This window comes from Notechis scutatus, chromosome 3 (genome assembly GCF_049901735.1).
Source record: "Notechis scutatus isolate UNSWTSFEM ecotype Mainland chromosome 3, rNotScu1.2, whole genome shotgun sequence".
NCBI classification, from domain to species: domain Eukaryota; kingdom Metazoa; phylum Chordata; class Lepidosauria; order Squamata; family Elapidae; genus Notechis; species Notechis scutatus.
Genome location: NC_142011.1, coordinates 86,523,051 through 86,549,129, shown reverse-complemented (window position 1 = coordinate 86,549,129; position 26,079 = coordinate 86,523,051).

The window sequence follows — 26,079 nt, the reverse complement described above, 5'->3', positions numbered from 1 at the left end:
TACGGTGCTTCCAACATGTGCGAACGGTGGGAGAGCGGAGAAGAGAGCGACGGCGCCCCGCTGTGTGAAATCCTGCCGTCAAAGCAACACTGGGGGAGGCAGGGTATAAATTTACCAGGTTAATGTAGCAATGGTGATTAATGCCCAGAACATTGTTTGCGGGTATTGGGGTGTGTGTGTGTGTGTGGTGGTGGTGAGGAGAGGTTGTCCTTTGAATGCGGAAAAGTAGGTGTGACCTTGTGTAGGAAAATAAAGAGATCCTTTTTAGCGTGTTTGGCTTCTTTGCCTCCCCTCGTTCGTTTTGGCGTGGAGATAATGGCCTTCGGGCGGGAGGAAGAAAACGGTAGCTGGATCATTTCAAATTTCACTTACTCTCCTGCCTCACTTCAATATGTCTGAGCGACTCCAGATACTGGAAGACTTTTTGAATGAAAGTGTTACCTCCATTTTTTTTTTTAAAGAGGGCCACTTGGGGAAAAAAAAAGATTCTAAGGAATTCCTTGTTTCTTGATTAAAGAGAAGGCATTGAATATACTGTTCCTTGGCAGCCTTTTCAGTGTCCGGGTTTTGGTGTGTGTGTGTGTGTGTGTGTGTGTGTGTGTGAGAGAGAGAGAGAGAGAGAGAGAGATCAGCTGTATTGAGAAGAGAACGTTTCCTGTGTTCTCATTTTATTTACAACATATTTTACGCTTAATGGTAAGCAATGAAAAATATTTTTAAAACTCATTTCTAAACTCCATAGCTATTTGCATATTCTTGGTTCAAAATTGGATTAGCTCATTTCAAAATTGTCCAAAGCAGAAAAGTGCGTCAAAAAAAAAAAAAAAGTGCAAAAGTGGAAGGTGTGTGGAAGAGGGGTAGTCTTATACGGCGGTATATAACAAACTCTATATTTTGAGTGGAAATGTTGGGGGTCGTCTTATACGCCCAGTCGTCTTATACGCCGGCAAATACGGTATATTAATATTGGGTATAATGATGCCCCAAATCATTAGAATCTAATCTACAGCAGTGATCCAGCTGAGAAGCTATTAATTGACATGGACATCAGAGGGGGTATTCAGCAGGATATGACCAGTTCTGGAGAACCGGTAGCAGAAATTTTGAGTAGTTCAGAGGACCAGCAAATACCACTTCTGACTGGAGATTTACAGTATCTTTCCCCTGCCACGCCCACCAAGCCACGCCCACAGAACCGGTTGTAAAAAAATTTGAATCCCACTACTGATGGACATGCTATAAACAAACTATTTACCTCAAAAAAAAAAAAAAAAAAACACCAGGAGGAGGGATGAAACTGGCTACAGGGACTCTGGGCTATACTATTACTTGATGCTTCAAGTAACAGACAAATTGTACCTGAGGCAATTTGAGGACTACTCTCAAGTTGGTCTCGTCCATTCAAATATCCAATTCCTGGATGTTGGAACTATCATTCATGAATTAACATTCATCTTATTGGGCTCCAGTTTTAGTTTATAAGCCAGATTTCTGCCTATTATTATTTTTTCTTCCAGACAGCTGCATCTTCACAGCTTCTAGTGAGCCATTTGATGAGAGAGACTAAGCTTAGAACATCAGCACAAAGATGATATCCAGTGTCAAATTTCCTGTTGGTGATAACATCTCCACATAGATTTTATTTTATTCATTTATTTATTGCATTTTCATACTACTGGGCTTCAAACAACACCTAGCAGTGAACAATATAGAAAAAAACACTCAAGGACAATACAATCAAGATGAAATGGAACAGTAAAATAAAAAATAGTTCAGATAAGCAATGAGCAGAATGGTGACAGTTCTCATTTTCAAAATATCCCTCCAGGACAATTCAATCTATGCAGCATTAAGATTCCAGCCTAATTCCAAGAGGAAGGCCATTTCTCATTATATATTATACATTAAACACTATTTTGGCTATAATGGAGAAACTTTGCTTGTAGTCTCCCCCCTCTTTTACTTCCCAACTCTGAAGGATTATTAACAGATTTTGATGGAGTTTATTTACTTGATCTTTTCTCTTACTCCCACATGGAGAAGAGCTTGTAAATCTCTAGATATCAAGTCATATAGCTATAAATACTTTGACCCAAGCATTTTGAATTATATCTAAAGCCCACTGTTAACCAATGCAATGCCCATAATACAGATATTGTCATGCCCCTGGTGGAGACTAATTCTGTGGGAGAGGAGGAACAGCTGACAGGGAGTGGAAATGTGGCTCCGGAGGTTGTGGAGGAGGCTAGGGAAGGGCAGAGGCTGGCTGGGCAGTCAGAGGAGGACCCAGGCCCATCCCCTCTCCATCTTAGGGCACGCAGGGAGGAAAGGATAAGGGAGGGAAGTGGTCTATTTGGAAGGAGAGGGCCTTGATCCTCTTCATGGGCTGCAGCTGTGACAACTGAATAAGAGGATGGACATGCGTATGAGCGAACGCTGAAAATGTTTTCCTGTAACTTTCTCTTGTCTGCCCTGTGCAGAATGAACGCCTTTACATTTTTTGAGAGCTTAGAGGACAGATATTCTCCTATGGCAGGACAGAGAATATGATTCATTTAAGGGGCTCCATGCCTGTTAATTTGTCCTTTGCAGAAATACATTGCAGTTTTATGGCTGGCATGAAAAACTCCCTCACCTTCAGGTGTTGAAGGAAGCCCAGGGTGCCAATCACATGTGAAATAATTAAATTGTTGTAGCCTTAATTGTAAGCGAATGTTGCCTTTAATTGTGCTTTAATAATGCCATGCCCTTTTATAACCCAAATTAATGTTTCTGTCTGGTTTTTGAAGTACATGTCAGTTTAATTAAACTATTAATGGTAGACAGATTTTTAAGTACTTTATATTCTTCATTAAATTGTATCTGTTCTACAAGCATAAACAAGAAAATAGACTCAGTTAGAAACAGATTCATGTTCTGCCTGATAAATCATTCATCATCGGATAAGATTATGAGGTGTGCCTGTTTTTCTTCATGCTCCCAATGATAAACAAATCCACTTACTCTAATATTCACTGAGTTCATTGAAAAATAAATAAGCTTGCTCGTTAAAGAAAAAAAAAAATAGCATCAGGCCCGAAAGCTGTTAGTTGGTCTATGCAAAACCAGGGAACAGAAAAGAGTATCAGTAGGGCCCATTCACTTGGTTCCTGTGGAAGGGGAATTGGGTGGAATGGAATGCTTGTTAGTGAAATAGTTGCCCAGCATAATATAGTGTTGTTGCGGTGGTTGTGGGCGTGTTGCTGTGGTGGCTGGATTATCTAATTGCAAACTGGGTTCTAAAGAAGGAGTTGTGTGCTTTGCCAGAAAACAATGTTTTTTTTAAAGTAAACACTAAATAAAACCTGGAAGCCTCAGCTGGCCCCTGTACAAGGAAGATTATCTATAATTATTCTTTGAAGATTAAAGAGGAGGTTAGCATGTGATGGGGTTCTTCCTTTTCCAGGGATGAAGTGTGTAAATCATTATAGGATATTAATTGGGTAAACTGGGAAACACCACTGCTTGTTTTTCCTCTAACAAGGGGAATGGTTTGTGTATGCCACATGGCAGTGTATACAATATGTCAAAGCCATGCCTTGTTCTTGTAGACACAACTTTGTTCTTCCTTTGTATGGCAGATCAGTCTATGAGCAGGAAAAGCATCTTGTTCGCTCTGGTAATTAAAACCATGTGCGATGTACAACTGTGGAGTCCTATTTGATCTTAAAGCAGGTGTTAACAAACACAATTGGTGCACTGGTAACTAAACTGATTCTGGGTCTCCTTGTCAATAAATGTGGTAAAGAACAATTGCACTTCCCTTCACAACAAGGGATATTAAGTCATCATATTCTTGGCAACCATGCCTCCATGCTGTATTCACATTTTTTCCCTTTCTTTTTGTAAGGAAACCACGACAAAATGGGAAAACAACCTGTTCCTCGCTTTGACAAAACATCACATTCTATAATAAATGCTCCACATTCTTTGTCCAATGATCACCCAATTAGCACAAGTATTTGTCTGCCAGGGAGGTGATTTTTTTTCTCAGTCGCACTTTGCAGGTAGTCAGAAGGCACCAGACATAAGCTTTAAAAAAAATCCTCCAATATTTTCCTTCCTGTGGCAGAAAAGCACAGAGGGAAATATACCTTTAGAAGTGCTTTTGTGCAAATGCAATTAGCTCTATTTTCATCTGTATTCAGAGGTTTTGGAAGTTAGACCGGGGCTGCCCGGAGATGTATGTTCTAGGGAGCAAGAATGTAATTTCATTCTATGCCAAATTGGAGGTGAAATTGGCCTTGCTGGTTTCAAATGAAAATCCCCACTGAAGCGTATTAGAAATTACTTATATAAGCATGTAAGAATAATTCTGCCAGATCAACCAAGAAGTTCATTTAGTTTAGAAATTTATTAACAACAATGGTTTAGCCAGATGCTTCTGAGAAATTTATAAATAAAGCATATGGTTCTTCCCCTTCAGGCTGACCACACAACCCACCCAGTGGTGGTATTCAGCCAGTTTGCACTGGTTCACGTGAACCGGTTGTTAAATTACCAACCACCGCAACCCCGCTATCAAAGTGGATCCTCGGTGCTGCGCTGCTCTGCACTGGAGAAATGGGCAATGGAGTAGTCAGAGTGAGGGAAGGAGGAAGCAGCTTTTCCTCTTTCTTCTCCCTGCTCCTCCTCCAGCACCCAGGATCCACTTTGATAGCAGGAGGGGGGAATAATATAACAACCGGTTTGCCCAGGGTCAGGTTGGCCATCATGGATGGCTCACATGTGCGGTGGAACTGGAGGACAGGGATGGGCCACGCCTCCCATGATGGCCAACCTGTCCCTGGGTGAACCAGTTGTTAAATTATTTGAATCCCACCACTGAACCCATCATTCAGGAATACAGGTAGTCCTCGACTTCATTTCAACAATTCAACAATTCATTTCGTGATGATTTGAACTTACAACAGCATTGAAAAAGTGACTTATGACTACACAGAATCCACATGATCAAGTGACCAAAATTCAGATGCTTGGTAACTGACTCATATTTAAGACGGTTGCAGTGTCTTGGGTTCATGTGATCCCCTCGTATGACCTTCTGACAAGCAAAGACAATGAGCAAGCCAGATTCACTTAACAACTGTGTTACTAACTCAATAACTACAGTGATTCACTTAACACACTGTGGCAAGAAAGGTCATAAAATTTCACTTAACAAATATCTCACTTTGCAAGCAGAAAATTTGGGCTCAATTGTGGTTGTAAGTCAAAGTCTACCTGTATACAGTTTGTAGATTTGGAAATTCTACAATTATTTTAGTTAACAACCAATTAGCTATTCTCCTTAGAGCTGGTTTCTAAATGCCTGGAGTTTCTTCTCTCTTTTTTCTTATTCATTCCTTGGGTAATTTGAAATTAAAACTGCTTCGGCATTCTTTGGGCCTTCATGTTATGCATTTATTATCTCTATTTCTACTAACTATAAAGGTTTTGAATGTTAAATGGAAATGTATTGGAGTTATGTTCTATACAATTCTGCCAGCCTAGCTTTACTTTTTGAACTGAAAGGACCCTATTTGGTAAAGGTAAATTTTGCCTGATGTAAAAGATATTCCAATCATGTATATATCTATCATATATCTATAGGACATATATCTGCAGCAAGGCATTAAAAAGTCAATATGGCACTATAACCACACAACTGAAGTTCAGCCTCTTTTTTTTTTTAACCTGTTAGAAAAAGCAGGGTTTTGATTTTTTTTTTTAGTGGATATCCTATTTATTTTATTTATATTTGTTTTTATTGTTGTTATAAACAGTTCAGGGCAGTCAATATACATAATAGCCCTTCTATTTTCCCCACAACAATAACCTTGTAAGGTGAACTAGGCTGAGAGAGAATGATTGGCCAAAAGTCATCCAGAGCTAAAAGCTTTCATGCGTAAGGCAGGAGTAGTTTCTTAGTTTCTAATGTTACACTAATGTTAATCTTTATTATTATTTAATAGAATGAATTAGAAATGCAGGCTATCTTTATTTTTGCATAATACAAGGTTGTGTATAATGTATCTACCGCCTGTTTTCCCCACAACAGAAGCTTCTGAAACGGGGTAGGCTGAGGGAGAGGGATTGGCCCAAAGACACTCATGTTTATTTATGCTTTCCTTTCTTTTTCTTTATATTTTTTCACACTTTCCTATCCTCTGCTTATTTTTTTTATCATTTCTCTTAATTGTTACTTTGTGTTGTGTTCTTTAATGTGTATGCTTTGTAAAATGTTAATAAAAGTATTTGACAGTTACCTGACAAGATTGTTCTTGTGGGACCACTATGTTGAACACCTTGAGATCCTGACTTTAAAACAAAGCAAATCAATACATTAAAAAAACTATAAGAAACAGCTTAACACATTGAAAACAAGAAAGCTGGTAATAAATAATCAATTTTTCAGCCAGGGGGTGAAAAGAGGAGAGTGGGGGGAGAGATTTCCAATGCACAGGAGAAATGTTCCACATTGGAAGCTTGTTCAATGTCCATGGAGAGTTTGTCTCTTTAGTGAAACCTTCAACAAGTTGAACTCAGGGGGAAAAACTTAACTGCAATTATATTTGACAATTATTTTTAGCAGAGTCAATAGGGCACATGCTGTACTGTCAACCAGTGAAAGAATTACACTCCACTGAACTGAATCTAATTAATTAACTAAAGTTTTTTTTTTAAAGTAGAGCTGTGAAAAGCTTCTAAAGAACTCGGATGAAACTTCAAGTAAAGCACCATCTTGAAATGGCTTTGTGAAGCAATAGTAGTTCTTTGCCTACCAAGACCAACCTGAAATATCCATGTTGCTCCATGTCCATTTGTTTCAGAGTCTTCTTATCTTTCTTCCTTAGGTGACCAGTGAAGAGATTTCAGAGATTACAGGTTAAAATTCCTTCTACACTGCTCTGTTTCCAGCTACTGACATACATACTTACATGCATGCATGCACACAACTCAAAAAAGTGACACTTGGGAGCTTACAGGATTAAAATCTCCCAAACATAAACCCCAAACACCCAAGGATAAACTGTTTATCTATTAACCATCAATAGTGACAAAGCTCAGCGTCCTTCAGAGGGAAACAGCCAGGTCTTATAAAAGGCTGACAAGTTTGGGGCCACTCAAATCCTTAAGGGATGCTGTTGTATAGGGCTGGTGTCACCACTGAGAAGACACGTCAAACAAGATGATTTATTTAATAGAAGGGACCCAGACCACACCTTCTCCACTAACTCTGGTAAGGCAGGTAGAAACAATAAGAGAAAGGATATTCTATATATTGACAAGTGGTTGAGAATTTCTAGGGTTTCCAAAGGATGTTTCCTTTCACGCTACTGGCTTACAGTTGAGAGGAGAGAAGTGGCACAAAAAGACCAAAGCATTTTCTTCAGGGAGGAATCTTCTGTGGGAGAAGAGAGATAATTGTTAACTTCTCCAGGAATCCCCTCCTGTGTGTGCTGAAGATACCTGAACGGAAACCCTTTTGTATACACACATGGCCTTCAAGTCCGGATGAGTTACTTAGTGGTGTGGGGATTTTTTTTGATCAACCCCGGAGAAGAGCCTTTCTCCCCAGTGCTTGAATGAAACCATGTGAACCAACTGAATTGTAGGAGAAACTGGGGGCGGAGTTAAAAGAGGGATCAGTGTAGAATTCCTATGTAGCCATAAGTGGACTATGTCCAGACTCTCTTGAAGTCCATTGATCCTTATCTAACCCCAAGAAGGTGCTAACCAATAGTTGAGAAAGATTCCTATGAACAAGCCATTTAGCAATAAATCAGTTTAATCGGACCTTCGTGCGTGGACCTGGTTTTTCGACAGAAGTGCTCTATTGAGGCATATTGTATGGTCCGTTTAGCAAAGTGAGTATGGGAAGAAGTCTCAGCATGTTTTTAGACCCTTGACACAAACTGACTATGCTGGCATGAATTATATAGTACAGTGGTGGCGAACCATTTTGGCACCGAGTGCCAAAGCAGGAGCGTTCACCCATCTGCATGCACACTGGAAACTAGAAGAACAGATCCCTGACATGTGCACACAGGAGCACTGGAAACCGAAAGCTTAGCTTCCTGGCATGTGCATGCATGCTGGCCACCTGGTCTTCTGGTTTCTAACGCGCATGTATTTGTAAAGACCAGCTGTCTGGCATGCACATGCATGCCGGGGAGCTGCTCTTCCAGTTTACGGCGGTCCCGCATGTGCAAAGACCAGCTGACTGGCGTGCATGCATATGCCGGAACCCAGAAGAGCAATGGGTGATGGCTGGCATGCCCGAAGAGATGGCTCTGCGTGCCACTTCTGGCATACCTGACATGGGTTCGCCATCATGGATATATTAGCTCATTTTTTTTCCCCATAGTAAACAAATTCTTGGATCCATGGAGACGTTGCATGATAGCAAATCCACTTAAAACATAAAGCAAACTGACAAAATGTGAAATAAAACTGTATTTTTCCCCTTAATCCAGATCACAGTAGTAAAATTGATCAAATATTGAAAATTTCCAGTTGGACTTCATGAAAGACTATACATTTAGAATGAAATTAAACTATACTCACACTTGTTCCATACAAAACTGCACTTGGAGTTATCTCAAGGCTTCTTCATTGTGGTAGTGCCACACTGTTTCCACACTGCTACTGCCTACACTCCTCAATCAGAGGTGGTATTCAGCAGGTTCTGACAGGTTCTGGAGAACCAGTAGAGGAAATCTTGAGTAGTTTGGAGAACCAGCAAATACCACCTCTGATTGGCCCCGCCCCCATCTATTCTCTGCCTCCCGAGTCCCAGCTGATTGGATGGGTCTTCTTTTGTTGCCCTGCACAGGAGAATGGAGCTGGAAAGCAGGTTAGTGGCGTGGGGAGGGAATAGAGATTTTGCAGTAACCTCCCCCCAGGAGTGGGGAGGGAATGGAGATTTTACAATATCTTTCCCCTGCCACACCCACCAAGCCACACCATGCCCGCCAAGCCACGCCCACAGAACTGGTTGTAAAAAAAATTTGAATCCACCACTGTCCTCAATTCCTCAAAAAAGCATTTTGTATCTGAACTACATTCATCTACTAACCTTGTGAATGTTCAGTGCTTCCTCTAGGTGACCGATAGGGGAGATTAAAAAAACATCTTCAATCAGTGTTGTATCCTTATAGCCACATCTTAGTTATTGTTATGTGCTTTTGTGAGGAATTTGCAAAGCCATCATCATTATCTGAATGGTTGATCTTGGGGAAGCTGTAAAATCATAAAACTATAAGAACTATCCTTTTGCTGCATTTAAATGGCCCAGGAAGAATGCTAGTCTCACTTTTAGGAAGGGATGAGAGAAGCTAGATTTAGCCCAAAACTCACAAAGTGATATGAAACAAGAGTTCATGCCAAAGGAGACCTGAACTCTGCAGAATTTCAGCCCTGCATACAGAAAAAGTGCCTACTATGACATTCAGATGAGCCCATCTGGCAAACCCAACTGAATCTGAAGCAGTGATGATGCCAAAAGCCTCTGCAAAATGAAAGAGTTGAAATGTGTTTTTACTGTAAAACTGTTGGACATCAGAATCTCTTATCTACTTACTGTAGGTCGCCAAGATGTTTTTGTTCACACAAAGACCATCTTCAACAAAGTAGACATTACAAATTGATACATGTGTCTACCTACAGGTAGACAATGACATCCGCCATTCTCCTTCACCATTATTAACATATACATTAAATCAGGTAACTCCCAATGCATCAGATAATTTAAACCTTTAGGGGAAAAAGTATCTGTTTTCAAAATATTGATGTGGACCGATTAATGAACAATAAAACTATAAATGTTTTGGCAGGTTGTCAGTGAAGAGAGCTTGGAGTGATACAACTCGTTTCAACTCTAATGGGTGGCTTGAGACTCTTAGTTGGATCCTTATCCTTTAACTTTGCACTTTTACAAAAAAAAAAAAAAAAACAAAGCTACAGCATATGAAGGAACAAATCCCTGTTAATTCACGTAAGTTAGACTGCATAATAACTGCAGTGTTTCTGTAAATAATCTCATTGATTACTTTTTAGTAATCACATTTTGTTTTTATATTGTTCTATTTACAGAATGTGTTATAATCCAAAACGGGCTCAAAAATTAATGCTATTTGCCTCGAAGGTGTGCTTTTACTTACACTGGCTGTTGGTTCTTTTGTTTTTATTTGGGTAGCAGTGGCGTCTCATTAATGTTAGGATGAAATACAATATTTCAGGAGCATGATAAGAATTTATCTACTCTGCTCCCCTTTTCATCACCTATAGAACTGTTTGGAGGGTCATCTAACCCACAAAAGTAGATCTGGGAACATGCAAAGGCTAGGCAGGGGAGATGGAAAACCGTACATTTTCTGATTCCATCACCAGAAAAAAATGATGCTGGGTTTACTTCAAGGTCCCAAGCCAGTGAACCTAACATTCAATCCTGAGTTGAAAGGCCAAGGGCAAGGAGAAAAAAGAGTGGCTAGACACACAATTTCCATAGGGAGATATTTTACAAACATGTACACTGATGGTATCTCTGTTTGGGAATTACATTTTCAAAGGTGTTTGGTGAAAAAAACATAGCACTAGGATGTACAGTTTTTTCAAACAATGTGCAGTTCCTGGCTGCATATTTCACCTTGTTCGAGAAAGTTTCCCAGCCCTACAGAAACCAATTTCCCCAGTGTAGGTATAGTCTAAACTGGGAGAGAGACCTTACAGCTTGGGTATTTAACGTCAGCAACTTAAAGACACGTGGACTGCAACTCCTAGAATTCCTCAGAAAGCTATGTTTGCTGGGGAATTCTGGGAGTTGAAGTCGACAAGTGGCCAAGCTTAGACACCTCTGTCTTAAATAGATCGAAGAGACCTTAGCTTTGCTGAGAATTGAAATCCACGCAAGCTGGATGATGCACAGATTGGGGAAAGGCTACTCCAGAATGACAAACCCTGTGATTTACTTGTTTTCTGGACCCCAAGAATTGTATTTTGACTTCTCTTTCGTTTAAGAGTCAATGATGTTTCATTTCCAGTGGTTTCATTTCCAGTAGGGAAGTCAAGCTCTGCTACTTTTCCTCAGTCAAAATGAAACATTTTTTTCCTTTGGGCTGGGAAGACAAAAAGGAGAATCCAGGCAGAAGAAGTTCACTTGAGATGTTGGCTTTGAATTTTAATCTCATCTTTATTTAAATAATAATAATTATTATGTAGCTAATAGAAGATGTTTTACTAGGGAGAAAACCAGGCAGTGCTTGCAAAGTAATAAAATAGTAATTATTCAGAAGTCAGTATCCTTCAACTAACATCTTTAGAACATGTCTATTGCCTCAAAAACCTTCACCTCTTATAAAAATGTCACGTAGTGCTGTTCAATAGCTCATTGCAAAAAACCTTTCAGCAGTTTAGGATGTAGAAAAAAAGTCAAGATATCAGCTCTCTATCTGGTGCTCTTGTGTTCAATAGAACATCCTTTGACTAGGATGCTATCGCGGATTATTTCACTGACTAAATCTTTTCTGGAAAAGATCAGGATGAAATAAAGCCAAAGGGCATAGCTCGTGGGCCTTCTTTCAACTTCTTCCCCAGCGGTGAGCTTCTTACATGTGAAAGGCCTCTGATATAATTCCCTATGATATTCATAGCTGGACTGACCTTTCTGCTGTCCTTCCACTACTTATCCACCCTCTCTCTCTCTCTCTCTCTGTATGTTAGAAATGGAATTATTGGCTGCAGGATCAGCACTGGAATGAATTCAGTCCCATTTATCTCAGCATTAAGAAGGTACATGTAAATATTCTCATACAGACTTCAGTTCTATACTGTATGGGGGAAACAACCCCCCCCCAGCTTTCATTTAGAATGCATTATAACACTTAGACTTCTATACCACCTCGTTGTGTTTTTCACCACTCTCTAAACCAGCATTTCTCAACCTCAGCCATTTTATGAGGTATGGACTTCAACTCCCAGAATTCCACAGCCAGGCTAGCAATTCCCCATGCTGGTTGGGGAATTCTGGGAATTGATGTCCATACCTCATAAAATGGCCTAGGTTGAAGAACACTGCTCTAAACGGTTTACAATGTCAGCTTATTGCCTCCGACAATCTGTGTCCTCATTTCACTGATCTCGGAAGGACGGATGGCTGAGTTAACCTTGAACTGGTCAGGATCGAACTCCAGGCTGTGGGCAGAGTTAGCCTGCAATACTGCATTCTAACCACTGCCCCACCAGGGCTCTATAGACTAAACAGCCTTTAGAACTCTATAGAACCACTATCGAGTTTGTATTTCCAGTGTAAATGATGGTAGTGGCAATAATAATGCAGAATCTCCTAGTTTATTGGACCCAGAATATTTTTATAGTGCTCTTAAAGAAAAAAGATTGACAAACTTGACAGAATCCCAGCATAGAGGACTGAAACATTTTCCTTTAAGAGGCTGTTTTACATCAACCTTCAAAGAACCAGAGTTTTTTATAGAAAACATGAAGATCATCAAATGCCCATTACCCAAACCAGTATAGCAGAGTGGAGATGGGACGGGCTTTGTTCTTAAAGCAACACATGAAAGGTGAGCTTTTAAGAGCCTCGCTAACAGAATTTATGGGTTCTGCCCTGGATTTATTTCTACCATTCTCTCCCCCTCCATGATTAGCTCTCAGGTTCGAAGATATCCCTTTGTGGCTAACTTTGTGTCACAGACGGAGACTAATTTAACACATTTGGCAAATTGTCTTTTTTCCCTGCGTGTTTGATTCCTTGCGACATTTGTGGCTTTGACAGCCTTCACCACCCTCTCACCATTCGGGATAGGTAGCTTGAGAAAAGCGCCGAGAAATAACCAGAAATCTAATTGTCTGAATGTCCTTTGGCTTCTTTTCCTCTTGTTTCAGGCCCAGGAGAAGGAAGCCCCTTAAAACTGAATGAGACAATAAATTCAATTATCCTGCAAACTGGCTGTAGCTGTCCCAGTTCTGTTGCTGCAGTTTCCCTGCTTTTGCTCTCTGTTCTCCTGGAATCGTTTAAATTTGCCCCTGTAGAAGGTTGCCTAGTAGCTTTGTTAATGAATTTACTAGTGCAGAAGACCACTGGCAGGGCTGTTCGAAACGTAATGAATGTAATTATTTAGCACCCAACTGGGGCACCAGCTTTATCCCACTTGACAAGAATAATTCTTTATTCTCTCATTAGCCATGGGCTTTGGTCCTGGTAAACTAGTTATTGAACCACTTGTCTAAAGGAGCTTTGCTCTAAACACACCTTCCCTTATTTAACTTAGACAGGTTTGATCATTTTTCCGCATCATGCCATGCCTGCATGGAATTGCCCATGGTGGGTCTGTTGCTTTGTTTGATTGCTTTTTGTGTCCGTATATGTGTATGGTGTGTGTGTGTGTGTGTGTGTGAGAGAGAGAGAGAGACAGAGACAGAGACACAGAGAGAGAGACAGAGAGAGAGAGAGAGAGAAGAGGGAGAGAGAAGAGAGAGAGAGAAAGAGAGAGAAAGAGAGAGAAAGAGAGAGAGAGAAAGAGAGAGAAGAGAAAGAGAGAGAGAGAAAGAGAGAGAGAGAAAGAGAGAGAAAGAGAGAGAAAGAGAGAGAGAGAGACAGAGAAGAGAGAGAGAGAAGAAAGAGAGAGAAAGAGAGAGAGAGAAAGACACAGAGAGAAAGACAGAGAGAGAAAGAAAGAGAGAGAAAGAGAGAGAGAGGAGAAAGAGATGGAGAGAGAAAGAGAGAGAGAGAAAGAGAGAGAAAGAGAAAGAGAGAGAAAGAGAGAGAGAGAAAGACAGACACAGAGAGAAAGACAAAGAGAGAGAAAGAGAGAGAAAGAGAAAGAGAGAGAGAGAGAGAGAGAGAGAGAGAGAAAGAGAGAGAAAGAGAGAGAAAGAGAAAGAGAGAGAAAGAGAGAGAGAGAGAAAGACAGACACAGAGAGAAAGACAGAGAGAGAGAGAAGAGAGAGAAAGAGAGAGAGAGAGAAGAGAGAGAGAGAGAGAAAGAGAAAGAGAAAGAGAAAGAGAGAGAGAGAGAGAGAGAGAGAGAGAGAGAGAGAGAGAGAGAGAGAGAGAGAGACTGTCAAGTGAGCAAAGAGATGCAGAGCAATTATCAGTGAGGTGCTTGGCTTCTGGAGAAGCCTTTTGCCTGTCCTGTCCTGTAATGGATACAGAACTGTATGGAGCTAGTTGACATCCTGTAAACTCGGTAGGAAGCCCAAGCCAATGAATCATAAGGACAGCCCCCCACTGAGTGATGTGTGCCTGAGCGTTTTTGCAAATGCAGAGAGGACGAGAGTTGGCGGGAGGGAGGAGACACTTAAGCAAGTTGCTTTCATCTGGCAGAAACGTTAAAAATTGAAGAAAGGTCAGGGACTTCCCTTCAGAAACTGCACTGGAAAAGGAAGATGGCTTATATAAAGGTGACCTTAATCCTACCACCTATCCCCCTGCAAGGCAATCGAGACCAGCCTCTGCCAAGGTACGTCTAGGTTTAGGCAATTGCCTGAAACAGCAGGTTTTATGACATATTACGAATTAAATGGTTAATGATTCGTTTAAATTTACTGTTGTTTATGGAGAAGCTGGCTGTCATGCCCTTGTTGGAGTCTGGTTCTGAGGGGGAGATTGAGCAGCTGAAAGGGAGTGGGAGTGTGGCTGTGGAAGAAACGGGGGAAGGGCACAGTCCGGCTGGGCATTCAGAGGTCTATCCCCTCTTCATCCTAGAGGATGCAGGAAGGAATGGAGAAGGGAGCAACATGGCTTATGAGAGAGAAGAAGGCCCTGATCCCTTTCATTAGTTGCAGCTGGGAGAACAGGATAAAAGTGGGGCATGTGCACTTGGCTCCTTGCTGGAAGCAAAGCGTGCATTATTTTGGTCAAGACTTATCTGAATTTAGGCATCCTCCCAACTGTGGGTGCTGCATTATCCTTTGAAAGTCTGCAATTTATCATCCTGGCCTGACATGTTAATTACTTCATTGTGGTTTGTGTTGAGTTTTTAAATTTCTAATTATCTTTACTTTGGGTTCGGACTGCATTTCTGCTCTTCGTAGACTGTTTTTTGAAGGGTTTGATCTCCAGCCGAGGATAATTGGACATTGGGGCCAATTTGGAGGCATTAAAGGGAATTTATTCTACTTTTGTGACTGTTATTTTTGTGTCACACCCTGGGTCATCACACTGGCTTGTTGGACTTTTTTCACCCATTCCAAAATCAGTTAGCCAGTTCTGGGAATTAAGTGCTCCAATTTAATGGGAATGATAACACTCTCTGCCTCAGCTAGCAAATTATTTATCTAACTCCAACTTCTGAAAAATCCTGGAGGTTTACCAAATTATAAGCAGCACCTTCTTGCATTTCCTCCTTAGAGAGTAGCCCTAACCTGCTTAAATATACCAAGTAAATCGGTTCCGACTGGGGTTGCCGGTCTGTCAGGTGACTAGACCCTGAGCCAAAGTGCTTTGGAGCGTATGACATGTGCTGCATTGTACCCATAATGCTTATTGATAATCATTTACTGTATTGCTTACAGTCCTGGTTGTTCTCACTTGCCAGCAAAATTTATAGCAATTGTAGGTTCTCAATAGCCATCAGTGTCAAGCACAGTCCAGAACAACAAGATAACATTTGGAAGCAACTCAGGCAAATGTCTCCCTGATTCATTGAGTATAAGAAGACCGAAAAAACTTCCTCCACACTATTGTTCTGACCTAGGCTTCCCCAACAGAACGAAGCCGAGTCCCAATGAACCCCTTTTATTTAATTTACAATGAATTTCCTCTCCAACAAAGTCCTGGTCAACAGTCTTTCAAGATAGTCCCCAATTACAGACCTTTATCAGGCTTGGAGAGTGGCCAGGCCGATATCTTTCAGATGCCACAATACTTGGCAAGCATGCTGCAATGAACTAATTGTCATCTGCAAAGCCCCACTCCCCTTTCGCTCTGCTTTTATACTCTAGGGGAGGGGCCATTCACCGTCTACCTGTGGCTTTATTCCCAAGTCAGCCCTTGTTCCTCAACTGTTCCCTTCTTCTGGCAACTCTGTGCATGCACACACTGGGAATAGGCTCTAGCTGTTCTTCTGCCTCACTGATGTCTGACCCCGAAGGCAGATGACAACTGTCAAATGGCCCTAGCCCCATCTCTGCCTCCAACACAGAGCACTCATCAGAACCTTCCCCAGACTCCAGGACTGGTCCATGTTCCTCCCCAACCTCATCACTGTCCGAATCTGCTGCCAGCTCCACTGGTCACTGTCGGGCCACAACAACTATGGCCTAAAACAAGGTTTGGATCTCTATGAGCTTGTGGGAGGATGGGGAGTGGGGAGCAAAGTAGCGGCATGCTACACATTCAATATTGTATATCACACTGTTTAATGGTATTGTATACCACACCAAAGTGGGGCTGAGGTGCTAAATTAACCTGTCGGATTTTTTTCATACCTGCTGGCTCTGTGAAGTAATCTAGACAAGAACTATGATCTCAGTTCATATATTGTAAGAGTTCCCCAACCATTCTGGCTTTGTGGACTGGTGGTGTAGTGGTAGTGGGCTTGAAGAAGGGATGGTTATGCCTGAGCGTACTCACACAGGTCCATTTGTGTGAGCATGCACTGAATCGCTCACCCATTATTACTCATGCAAGTGGGGATACATGCATGTGTGCACACTCTCTTGCCACTTCCATGGCCTGGTTGCGAATGGCTCAAGGTCTGGTAGTGGGCCATGGACCGAGGGTTGGGGACCTCTATTTTAAGATATTAAGAAAATCTTACAAGACTGACAGCATTTCTTCCCTCTTCTCCTTTTACTCTCCAGAAATCTAGGGAGGGTTCCTTCTGAAACATTGCCCACATCCTCCCTCCTTCTGTGAGCTGAGACATCTTTTATGTGTTGCTTGTCTAGCCTGCAGCTTTTTCGTTCTATCTCCCAAGGTTATACCCACATATTATTACAATATCGTCAGTAACACAATATATTGTAAACCAGAGAGCCCCATTCTGATGACCTCCCTCCCCAAATGAAACAATGCAAACATTTCTTGTGACATTTAAACAATATCAAGACTATAAGATGTGGATACATTTCTCCTTGAATTTCAAGGCTTACTTTTACATTTCTTAACAATAATTCAGAACGGTGTGCTCAGTTTATTTCTCATCCGTTTTGTTCTTACAACAACCCTGTAAAATATTTAGGGTGAGAAAAAGCACTTACTGTTTAAAGCTATTGTTGGGTTGCATGATAAGCATGTGTATCCAACACCGTTGAGCTTAAATAGGTGTAGGTTGATGAAATTCAGACGGTGTCTAGGCCTCATGGCTTTACATTCTCTTTTCCATTTCTTTTCTAAGATTTTCTATAGTGGCTTTGTGTGGATTTTCCCACAACAACATGTTTCTAGGCACTTTATATTTCTATGCAACCACCTGATTGTATGTATGTGTCTGTGTGCACATAAATCCAATTTCCCTTGTATCTGATTTATTTAAACACAACATTAAAGTCCCAGCTTGCTTGCTTTTAAAATGCAATTTTCCTAAGAGTAAGCTGATATATTTTTTTGCCAATGCCAGAGAGAAGAGGGCATTGATATTATTATTATTATTATTATTATTATTATTATTATTATTATTATTATTTTATTATTATTTCAAATGCATGTTAATTTTTGCACCTTTTTTGAAAGCTGGACTTGTGGGTAGCAATAGACTCCATGTACACCCTGTTTTGGCAAATCACAGTGTTTTGAGAGAAAGAAAATAGTAACAACTTATTTTACATCTCTAGCAACTAGATTAACTTAGGAATTTAGCTGACTTGTAGGCGAGAGGATGTACCAAACTGTCTCTAAAATAAAGAATTTGTAGTCCAAAATCAATGGGCTGAGGCCTGTCTCAGGGGCTTGATTATTTTCACAGTTTTTTGTGGTCTCATGTACATTTGTACACTTCAAAGAGAAGATCCCTGTGAAAGGAAAATACTAAGGAGAAAGAATATTTTTTTATGAGTGACAGCTGAGGCTTCCAATCAGAGAATGTCTTTAATCAGCTTTTTAAATGTCTACTACTGGGGGAAATTTGGAATTTTCACTTTTCCTGGAAATATTTTTCACTTTTCCAAATTTTACTTTTTACTTTTTGGAAAAGAGAACTGTTAGGAATATGAGTCACCTATTTGGGTTAGAAATATATAAACCAGGATAAACATTTTAAAACTGTATCTTTAAGAGCATGCTAAAAACTGCAATTGGGTGTGGTTTCTCAAATGGCCATAAGATGGAGCTAGAAACCTGGTTTATCTTAGGCCTTAGTCTCAGAAGAGAGTGTGAGTGTATCTCTGTTTCCTTCTGTTGGAAAATATTGCTGTTCCTCCATTTTTCCTAATTGACTGATATTTCTGGATTTGATGTAAGTCTGATACTGAACTGTTTTTTGACACTGGACTTTGATATTTGGATTATCCCTGGATTGAAAAACTGACTGATTTACCTGTGAATGATTTTGGATTGCTTGTTTGGACTTTGCTTAACGTTTCTGGAAGTAAAAACCTACATTTACTGTACAGTGTATCTGTGTGCTGTATGTGTATTATTCAAACACTACTCTCAAATACGTCTCCCTGTATGCGCTCATCCTCCTAACGGGGAATTACCTCAACAAGAACAGAAAGATTGTGATGACTTTTGTTTGTCCTTTTGCCTCAGCTTCATATAGCCATCATTTGAGAAACAGCTTCAAACTCATGGCCTAAGCTATTTAATGAATTACTATTCTGTTTGTAGAGTAACCATTTCACTATATTATTAAAATATAAACAGCCTACCTAAATAATGCAAAAGAGAGAGAAGTTAGTGGTGGTATTCCAATTAGTCTGTCACATTATTTTCTGATTCTAGCAATTACTGTGTTTTTATGGGAAGTGATGTAGCACCAAAATATATTATTGTAAGATGCTAAGAGATTATTCATTTCTCTCCTGGCTTGCCAAGTGTTGCTGTTACAAAGTCCAATAACTAAACCTTAAATCCTAGTTTAGTTTTACATATTGGATTGAAATTAGCCATATGACATTAAAAAAATGTACTTTGCTAGTTCTTTTCACGACTAATACATTTTCAGCTGAATTTGCAGCTGGATATCGCCAATAAAATTGAGTTTGTTATTGCAATGAAATGATTACTGGTCACCTATTTATGTTATACTGTATTTATGGAGCTATTTGTAATTCCAAAAGACCCTTGATTTCAGAAGAATATAAACAGTGCCATGTCTTCATTCATTCACTTGATCATCAGAATGTATTTTCAAAATAATGGAATGTGCAGAAATGAGTAAATTGACATTAGCAATTGGAGAGCAAGAAGACAAAGAGTATTATAAAATTTGGGATTTATTTTATCAATGGTTAAATAAGAAAATAGGGAAATAAAATACAATACAATATAAATATAATAATAGAGTAAAAATAAGACAATGTAATATGTTATAATTGAGTATAATGAAATGAATGATATTTTGAATTGAGATATGTAAAAATTGAGATTTGCTCGAAAAGGATGATGCAATTTATAATTAAAGTCTAATAAGGAGTTAATTATAATATAATATGCATATATATATATATGTATATGAAAATATGTACCAACTGACACACTGTACAATGGAAAGATGGTTTTATGTTTTGTGTTTATGTTTGTTTGTTTATGTTTGTTGTTAAAAATAAAAAAAATTGAAAAAAAAAAAGAATGTGTTTTCAAAACACTCAGAAAGCTGAAACACCAATGAAACTGTGATTAGAGAATTGAGAAAGTTGTGGAGAAACCCAAGCCCAACCCTTATTTGGATATCCATTTTTTGAAAAGAGAAGAGTAGCAGCCCAGTTGTACAAGAACTGCATTGCAGACAGGAAGTCAAGTGTTCTCTCCCTGACACATCCAGGTGAGACTGGAAAAATTCCTTCCTGAAAACCTGGTAAGTCACTGTCAATCAAACTGCACAATTTGGTTTAAATGGATCAGTGGTCTGATTTGTTATAAGAAAGGATGATATATTTCAGTGACAATATTGGACCTGTCACTACATCTCAGATATTGGATCTGTCGCTATAGCTCAACCTTGTTGTTTTTGTGTTGTTCTTTCAGGTTAATTGTCCAGAAAATGGTAGACGCTGTATTGGTTTATATACAAGATACCTCATAAGGTTTTCATAAGGATATAATGGAAAGTGGAAGGCAGTTTTATATGTTCTTCTGCTAACTCATTGGAGGAAATGTGGGATATAAACGCAGACAATAAATAATGTAAGATCACCCTGATTGTGCTGAGAACCCGACAAGGCACCATTTTTATATCATCAACTTAAAACTGACAATTTGAAGTCCAGAGTGGAGACTGACAGGAATTATTTATTTACCTTGTGCACTTGTCCACTTTCTGTGAAATAAGGATCAATTCCTGTCCCAGTTTCAAGTAACTTTTCTCTTTATAGTGGGAGGCTGACCGGAGAAAGTGTTTATATTGCATGTATTTAGAGTTGTACTGCAATAACAGAACAAACATAGTTTGCTAGTATATTACACAATAATGTTAAAAGTTCATGATCATGTGGGGCCACACTATTAGCTGTCCAGGGCTGCATGTGCTCCATGGGCCATGGATTGGACATGCCTGATTTAGATATTGCCAGGTTCCCCCAAAAGACTCCTGGTGGTTTACAATACGAGATATAGAATTATACAATCAGAGCATATAACCATCACTATCTATCCACCCTGATATCAATTAACTTACAGCACTTTAATGTTATATATTAAAAGCTCTTTCTATTAGTATACAATTGTATATGCTATAAATTTATGTAATATATTGATTATATATAATCAGGTTGATATCAGCTCCTAGTGGCTACCATACATAGAGCTTCTCCAAGATGATCTGTCCCCAGGATTTGGATCTTTCATGGTCACTGAAGTAATGAGGGCTGTCCACCTTACTTCTGGTCTTCTTTTCTTCCACTCTTCCCAGCATTACAGACTTCTCAAGAGAACTAGGTCTTTGCATGATGTATCCAAAATATAATTTGGTCTTTAGAATCTTCAGTGAGAATTCTAGACTGATTTATTCTATGACCCATTTGTTTGTTTTCTTGGTTATGCATAGTATTCTCAGACATTTCTTCCAGCATTCAAGTATTCTTTCTTTTAATCTTCCTTCTTCAAAGTCCAACTTTTGCTTTCATAGAATCACATGGGGATGGGGAAAACCATTGCCAGCACAGTCCTGGTCTTTGTAATATTAATTTGTAAGTATAAACACATCCCAGCATCTGAATGTCTTCATCTATGGCCTTCATTGCTACCAAGCAGTAGTCTAGAGCAGCGTTGGCCAACCAGTGGGCCGCTTTTGGCGGTCCACAGAAAAATGTCACCCCCAGAGCATTCCCCAAAGCAATTAATCCAGGCTGCACGGGAACACACGACGGCCCCGCCCACACGGCCCGCGGGAATCCTCCCCACCCACTCACTCCTTACCTGGGAAACTTGCCTGCTAAGTTGCTATTTTTCCTTCCCCCTCCGAGCATCAGCTGTTCTGCTATGCCAGGACATTTAGATTAGCTAGAAAGCAGGAAATCATTGGATTTCTTGCTTTCTAGCTAATCTTTAGATCTTTGGCTCTGCTTTTAAGTAGAGCCAAACCTTCCTTAGGACTGAAACAGTGCAGACTCAGCTAGCCGATGGCAGAGACAAAGATTTCTAAGTGAATCTGTGATTCTGTGAGCAACTCAATCTGCCTGCCTGCTTTGCCTGATTTTGGGTAAAAGTTTTTTTTTATATATATATAAAAAAATCAATATTTACATACATAGTGCGTTGTGAGTTAATTTTGTGAGTTTGCTTGCTAGCAAATTTTATGTGACAGACTCAGCTCGCTGATGGCAGAAAAATAGATCTCTGAATGAAGCTGTGATTCTGTGAGCAACTCAATCTGCCTGCCTGCTCTGCCTGATTTTGGGTAAAAGTTGTTCTTTTTTATAAAAAAAATTCAATATTTATATAAATATTTATAATATTTACATACAAGCCATGCCCAGCCAGTCACATGACCACCAAGCCACACCCACAAATTAGACCATGCCCACAGAACCGGTTGCTAATAAATTTGAATCCCATCACTGCTGCTCTGTGTGTGTGTGTGAGAGAGAGAGAGGGGGGGGGGAGGGAGGGAGGGAGGGAGAGACAGAGGTTTTTATTTTATTTTATTTATTTATTTGATTTGCCAATTGTTTACAAGATAATAAGTATAAGTGTATACATAGTTGTGAATACATGAAATGGGTACATATAAGAAAAATAAAAGAATAAGAGAAACAATAGGACAGGGACGGTAGGCACGTTGGTGCGCTTATGCACGCCTCCTACAGACCTCTTAGGAAAGGGGTGAGGTCAATAGTAGACAGTCTAAGGTTAAAGTTTTTGGGGTTTGGGGAAGAAACTACAGAGTTGGGTAGAGTATTCCAGACATTGACCACTCTATTGCTGAAGTCGTATTTCCTGCAATCAAGTTTGGTGCGGTTTACTTTGAGTTTGTATCTATTGTGTGCTCTTGTGTTGTTATGGTTGAAGCTGAAGTATTCATTGACAGGTAGGACATTGCAATGTATGATTTTATATACCATGCTTAAGTCAGACCGAAGACGGCGTAATTCAAGGTTTTCTAGTTCTAGAATTTCAAGTCTGGTGGCATAAGGTATTCTACAACGAGTAGAGGAGTGGAGAACTCTTCTTGTGAAATATTTCTGGACTTTCTCAATTGTGCTAATATCAGATACGTAATGTGGGTTCCAGACTGATGAACTGTATTCGAGTATTGGTCTAGCAAATGTTTTGTATGCTCTGGTTAGTAGTGTGATATTACCAGAGAAAAAGCTACGTAGGATTAGGTTAACAACTCTTAATGCCTTTTTGGCTATGTAGTTGCATTTGGCTATGTAGTTGCATTTGGCTATGTAGTTGCATAGCCAAATGCAACTACATATGTAAGTTAGATCAGATCTCTCTCTCTCTCTCTCGCCTACCAATGTCAGCAAGCCACCATCAGTCAAAATTCATATTAGTGGTCCCTGCGATTTAAAATTATGAGTTTGGTGATCCCTGAGGTCCAAAATGTTGGTGACTCCTGGTCTAGAGTATATTTCTTGACTTCTTGTTTCTTTACTGTTATTGGTTAGTTATCCTTAAAAGGCAGAAGCTATCCACCATTTCAATATCTCCATCATCAATTTTAAAATTGATTGCTATCCCCATTGTCATGAGTTTAATCTTCTTTAATCTTCATCTCATTTCTTCATGGTGTTCTTTGACTTTCATGACAAGAGCTTCCAAATCGTTCGAATTTTCAGCTAGCAGAACAGTGCCAGCAGCATGGTGCAAGTTATTGATGTATTTTTATAACCACTCTCATCTTTTTCCAATCCCTCAATAAATATTCAGCAAATAAGGTGGAATAAATAAGGAAGAAGTATATGAACTTTTCTCATTCCTTTTCAGCATGTTGTGTTCAGATGGTGGCTTCCTGTGTATAGCTTTGTGTGAAGATAATGATAAGCTCTGGGATTCTTATTTATATTTCATATTTCTTAACTGACCATCTCTCTTAGAAAGGAGCTCTGGGTGGTATACAATATATTTTTCCTAAGTTCATGTCACAGCTTGATAAAAGTCCATAATCAATGAATCATAGAATCATATGGTTGGAAGGGACCTTGGAGGTTTTCTCATCCAACCCCTTGTCCAAGAAGTAGTCCTCGTACCATTTTGGACACATGGTTGTCCAATATTTTCTTGGAAACCTCCAGCAATGGAGCACCCACAACTCCAAGAGGAAAGCTGTTTCAGTGCTTAATAGTCCTCACTGTGAGGAAATTCCTCCTTATTGGATCTCCTTCCAATGAGCTTCAACCCATTGTTTCTTGTCCAGTGGTGGGGTTCAAATTTTTTTACTACAGCTTCTGTGGGTGTGGCTTGGTGGCTGTGGCATAGCTTAGTGGGTGTGGCAGGGGAAGGATACTGTAAAATCTCCATTTCTACCCACTCCTGGGGGAAGATTACCACCGGTTCTCCGAACTACTCAAAATTTCCGTTACCGGTTCTCCAGAACTGGTTAGAACCTGCTGAATACCACCTCTGTTCTTGTCCTCCCCTCAGGTGCTATGAAGAATAAATCAATGCCCTCTTCCCTCTGGCATCCCCTCAAGTATTGGGAGACTACTATTATGCCTCCTCTCAGTCTTCACTTTGATAAGCTAAACATGATAAGCTTTAACTGTTCTTCATAGGTTTTAGCCTCTAGACTCCTTATTATCTTTATTACTGTGCTCTGCATTCTTTCTAGATCCACAGAATTTTTTTTTGATTATAGTGACTGGAACTAGACACAGTATTCCAAATGTGGTCTCACCAATATTGTCTAGAGTGGTACTATCACTTCCCTTAACCTTGATACTTTCTCTCTGTTGATGCAACCCAGGACTGTGTTGGCTTTTTTGGGCAGCATACTGCTGACTGATATTTAAGTGGTGGCCTGCCAGGACACCTAGATCCCTTTCAGAGGCACTATTGTTGAGTCAGGTACTCTCTATCCTGTACCTGTGTGTCTAAGTGCAGGTCCTTACTTTTCTTGTCACAGAACTGTGTCTTCTTGGATAGGGCCCAGTGATCAAATCTACTAAGATCCTTCTGAAAGTTGAGGCTGCCTTCCAAGGGGTTAGCAGTCCCACCCTGCTTTGTGTCATCTGCAAATTTGATCAGTACAGTCTTCATCTATGAAGATGTTGATGAGCACTGAGTCCAAGACAGAACCTTGAACAACCCCATTGCCTATTTTCCTCCATGTAGATGAAGTTCCATTAAGGACTGCACATTTAGTGGGGATGGTGAGAAAACCTGACAGATCTTTCAAGATTCTATTATTATCTAGCCCAGTAGTTTCTGTGCTGTCTATGTTCTGACCTAGCCTATGTCAAAGGACTAGCGCATAAAATTAGAATCTATTGGAGTTGGGTAGCTAATAAATTTATTTATTTATAATAGTTAAAATGCAAGCTATTATTGGATAATAGTTTGCATAGTCTCCTTTCTCTGATATTGGTAGGCTTTCTCTGATATTCTCCTTTCTCTGATATTGGTTGTCCTTTTCCAATTTGCTAACTGTGTTTACTTCAGATTTTCTAGCGCCTTTGGTGAGAAGTTTTACTGATTCTTTTTCTGTTGTTGATATGTGGCTGTATACTGTAGATATTCCATCTATTTCTGTAGCTTTCTGACTTGGTAATGAACAAAAGGCTGATCTATCTTCTAGTACTACAAGTTTTTGTAAGTAGGAAGTATCTTGTAAGTTATCTTGAATAGACTATACATCTTCATCTTTGTTTGATCTTCTCGGAATTAGTTACTAATCATCCATTAGTGTCCGCAACCTATAAAGCTGAGGTTAAACTTTGTCCTGAGTTCAGACAACCTTTGGAAGACTTTCCTTGTTTTTCCTGTATCTGTTTCCATCTTTGATGCCTTTATGTATGTGTGATACTTTTGCTTCTTATGTTTTCTAGCAGTTTACTGTAATTCTTTGTTCTTTTCTCAGATCTTTGTCTTTTTTTTTTTTTTTACTTTGGCTTCTCTTCTCAGTAATTTCCACCCTTTGGGCATCACTTTTCTTTCTTCTGTTTCTTGATCTTTGTCAGTCTCTTATTACATTCAACCTTAACAACTTTTTCTTTCATTGCACAGTTTCTCTGGTTCCTTATTGATGAAGTTCAAGACATCAAAGTGTTTCTTGGAAATTGTGGATATATGCTCAAGAGCATATCCTGGAAACCGACTGGTATTCCTCCCCCCCACCCCCACCTTTAGCTTGACTTGGTAATTGCTCATGAGAAGTTCATGATTTGTTGTACAATCAGCACCTGGCCATGTCTTTGCTGTTATAAATGAACTTTTTCACTTTGTTAGATTAATATCGTCAATTTGACTTGGGTACATTCCATTGGTGATAT